The following is a 4,361-nucleotide window of genomic DNA, read 5'->3' as shown; positions in this document are numbered from 1 at the left end:
CCAGCTCTGGATCCAAAGGTTCCTGGCTAGGGTTAAAGTCATCCCCTTTCGTAGCCTTCCCCGCGTCCCTGTATGCCACAAGCTTCTGGTGGGATGATATGTTGATGAAGTTATTGGGATCATCTAGGTCAGACTTAGAGAATGCCTTCGCCTTCTTGTACGAGGCAGTATGGGACATGCCATAAAGGTCGTACAAGTGTGGCATCTCCGTCTTATTGTGATGCGCCTAAAAGAGAGGAACAAAATATTAGCATCAAGAATGAATTGCATGAATCATGAAGCAAATCACATACCCAGTTTCGTCCAAACTAAAGTAAGTTGGCGCTGCCTTGATGGTGTGGCACACCAACCATTTGGCTACGTCGATCCTTCGCATTCTCGTGGACGGCTCGCCAGCTGCCTGTGCACCACTCATCAACCAACGCCTCCCAACAATCCATCTTATCCGCACACCATCTCGGGGGCACCTGTAAGTTATTAGAAAGAATTTTCAGCGCTACGCCTATGAATGAAATCAAGAAAACTACGTAGAAGGACTTAAGAATAGGTAATTACCTTCATGTATTGCTCCTTCTTCAGAAACTTTCCGCGGCAATCCTTCTTTTGCTTCTTAATACCACGCGTGGCGTAGTAATCTCGAATAGCCTGCGGCCGAGCCTCGTGGCGCAAGTTTTGTAGTAACCGCCTACACTTGGCCTCGAGAACCCTGGACGCCTCCTCCTCATATCCATCCTCACACCTATAGAAGGTCTGCAATCAAACGTGAAAACACCGATTAGTACAATAATTAGCTATATTGTTAATTTTAGATTCTGTAAAAGGATAATTTACCCAAAAGCTCTTGATCACCATCTCGGCCCTCGTGTGGCACAAGACACCATCTATAATATCCTACGGCGGGGCCTGCGCAGCCTGGTAGTGCTCCGAGGAAAATCCTAGTGTAGGAACCTGACCCTCACCAGGCAACATGACAAACCCCGGGAAATTTGTCCGGCAAAGCACACCAAGGACGGAGTTCGGCCTGCGGACTCCAAGAGGGTGTACCCATCCCCTGCAGTATGATAAGGTCAACGCATTAGATATTTGAACAAACTTGAAGGCAAAAGCTAAAAAAAGAGTAAATGTACTTACCTATCTCCTTCAGGTTTAATCACCGGCCTTGGCCTTCTCCTCCTCCTCCTCCTCCTTCTCCTTCTTCTCTTCTTCTTCTTCTTCTTTCTTTTCATTTTTCCTATTTCTTCTCCTCTTCTCCTCTTGTCGGAGCTAAATTACCTAATTATGTCTTTTTGGAGCTATATGGGCTAATTATCCCATTTTAGAGGAAAACAAGCTAAGAATATAATATTCATGAGCTAACCAAGGTTCTGATGCCATTTTGAGCTTATTATGGCATTTTGGAGCTAAATGGTCTAATTATGTCATTGTTGGAGAAACTAAAGCAAGTATAATATGCAAGAGGAGAAGAAAGAGGAGGAGGAGGAGGAGAAGAAGAAATCAAGAAGGAGGAGAAGGAGGAAAAGGAGGAGGAGGAGAAGGACTAGAAGGTCCTTGGCCTTCTCCTCCTCCTCCTCCTCCTCCTCCTCCTCCTCCTCCTCCTTCTCCTTCTTCTCTTCTTCTTCTTCTTCTTCTTCTTCTTCTTTCTTTTCATTTTGCCTATTTCTTCTCCTCTTCTCCTCTTGTTGGAGCTAAATTACCTAATTATGCCTTTTTGGAGCTAAATGGGTTAATTATCCCATTTTAGAGGAAAACAAGCTAAGTATATAATATTCATGAGCTAACCAAGGTTCTTATGCCATTTTGAGGTTATTATGGTATTTTGGAGCTAAATAGGCTAATTATGTCATTGTTGGGGAAATTAAAGCAAGGATAATATGAAAGAGGAGGAGGAGGAGAAGAAGAAGAAATCAAGAAGAAGGAGGAGGAGGAGGAGGAGGAGGAGGAGGAGAACCCATCGAGCAATCTGGACCAGCGCCCACCATCTTTCCACACCTAGTGACCTGCCATGATAAAGATTAAAAGAAATTAGTACAACATAAAAAAATGAATAACTGTCATGAATAATAATATATACATGAATAATAAAGATTAAAATATATACAATTTAAGTTGTGAATCTTACAAACTAATAATCATCATCAATAAATGCATCATCATCATCACTATCACGCATGTCTTCATGAATGACGTGCTCGTCGGGTTCAACGGCGTGAAGTTGTGAAAGTCCTTCCTTTAATCGTTGAAGCATTGACACGTCATCCGCATCAGTAACCTCTACGAGTTCCAGGTCTTCTGGTTCCGGCTCAGGGCTGGAGTCGGATTCATTGTCGTTGTCTACTTCCATGTTCTTGGGTGAAGCACGGCGGTTCTTGAAACGTTTCTTGGAAAGACGTGTTTCTTGGAAGAATTCTCCATCATATGTGTCTGGGTTAATGTGAGGTTCATAATCCTGTTCATTTGGGAGAGGTGGTCTGACATGTGGCGGCACTTCATAAACAACATACCAACCTTCCAGATTCTTATCCGTTTGGCATGCCCACGGTAGATAGAAAACTTGGGTCGCCTGTTGAGCCATAATATAGACATCGGGAACATCTAAATGGGTGTTTGGATTGATTTTGACTAGTCCTATATGTTCATGAGTCCTTCTAGTCTTCTTCGGCTGGAACCAATAACATTTGAAGACTACGACGTTCGGTGGGTTTTCACCATAGAATTGAAGTTCATAAATTGCTTCAACTCTTCCATAATACTCGATAACACCTTCACCGATAGCAGAGACACCACAATTTGTAGATTTCCGGTCGGGCATAGATAGCTCTTTGCCAAAGGTACGAAAGAGATACCCGTTGATGTTGTATTTCTCAAATGAACGGACCTTATAGTCAAAACCATTAGCGACTTGTCTCAATTCGGCGTCCATAGACTCTGAATTAGCCTACAAGTTTAATACGAAACAATTGTTGCATTAGCCACAAGTTAGACCAAGAATGAAATGGTCCATTATTGATAATTACCGTTTGTTTGAACCAAGAGATGAAACCGGGATAGCCGCCTCCTGTCTTTGACAAAAGCTCATACTCTTCGACGGAATCATTTTCGATCACCGCTCCATCCGAGAATTTGGCGACGTAACGGCTGTTTGAAATATCCGGGAATAAGAGCAGTTCAAATGAATTAGAAGTTACGGGAAAATGTGCCGAGAACTCACTCGATGTACGGCCGCACTTCTGTTAGGTTGTTGAAGATATACAACGAAATGTTCCGCCATTCTTCGACATCCAACGTTATTGGTTTCGAAGCACCGGCTGGTGCGAGCTTCCCTTTGAATAGGCTGAGGTTGGACCCACCTTTTTTAGGGTCTGCATCATTGTGCCGAGGCTTCGGATTATGCAAATGATGATTTTTGGCTTCGTAGTGTGCTGTCACAAAGTTTGCCACCTCCTCAGTAATGAATGCCTCAGCCATCGATGCTTCAATTCAACGCTTATTTTTACATTTAGCTCGAAGGGTCTTCTGCATCCTCTCAGTTGCATAGCACCAACGATCTTGCACGGGCCCACCCAATCTTGCCTCGGTCGGTAGATGTAAAACCAAATGCTGCATTGGATTAAAGAAGCCCGGTGGAAAGATCTTCTCTAACTTGCACAACAACTCTGGTGCAAACTCCTCCATGTCTTCTACCACGCCAGGCGACAATTCTTTCGCACAAAGAACATGAAAGAAATCGCTCAGGTCCGCCAGTACTAGCCATTCATCCTCAGGAATAAAGCCACGTAACATCACCGGCATTACCCGCTCTAGCCATATGTGCCAATCATGACTCTTGAGACCAAAGATTTTTAATTTTTCAAGACTCGCTCCCCTCTTTAGATTCGCTGCATACCCATCGAGGAACATCAAGTGCATTTTGACCCATAAGATAATTTCCCTCATAGCTGGCCTTCCAAGATTGAACCAGGCCTTTGGCTTCGACCACTTCTGCTTTCCTTTGCCTTCTCGCATGTTTTGTAACGGTCTATGACATAGTGTCTCTTGATCGACTCTAGCCTTAAAGTTATCCTTTGTCTTCCCATCTATGTCGAACAATGTACCAAAAATAGCCTCTCCGATATTCTTTTTAGTGTGCATCATGTCGATATTGTGTGGAAGAAGGAGGTCTTTGAAGTAAGGCAGATCTCAGAAGCATGGCTTGTGAGTCCAGGCGTGTTTTGAATTATACCCCTTGGAATACCCTGGACGCTATGGATCAGGCTCGAGGGCGTTTAACTGATCTAGGATCTGTTGGCCTGTGAACGCAGGTGGTGCCAAGTTTTTGACAACTTTACCTTTGGTAAAGTTCTTCTTGTCTTTTCTGAACTGAT

The sequence above is a fragment of the Hordeum vulgare genome, chromosome 7H, assembly GCF_904849725.1.
Source record: "Hordeum vulgare subsp. vulgare chromosome 7H, MorexV3_pseudomolecules_assembly, whole genome shotgun sequence".
Lineage (NCBI taxonomy): Eukaryota > Viridiplantae > Streptophyta > Magnoliopsida > Poales > Poaceae > Hordeum > Hordeum vulgare.
The sequence above is the reverse complement of the archived record's forward strand: the minus strand, read 5'-3'. Positions refer to the sequence as shown.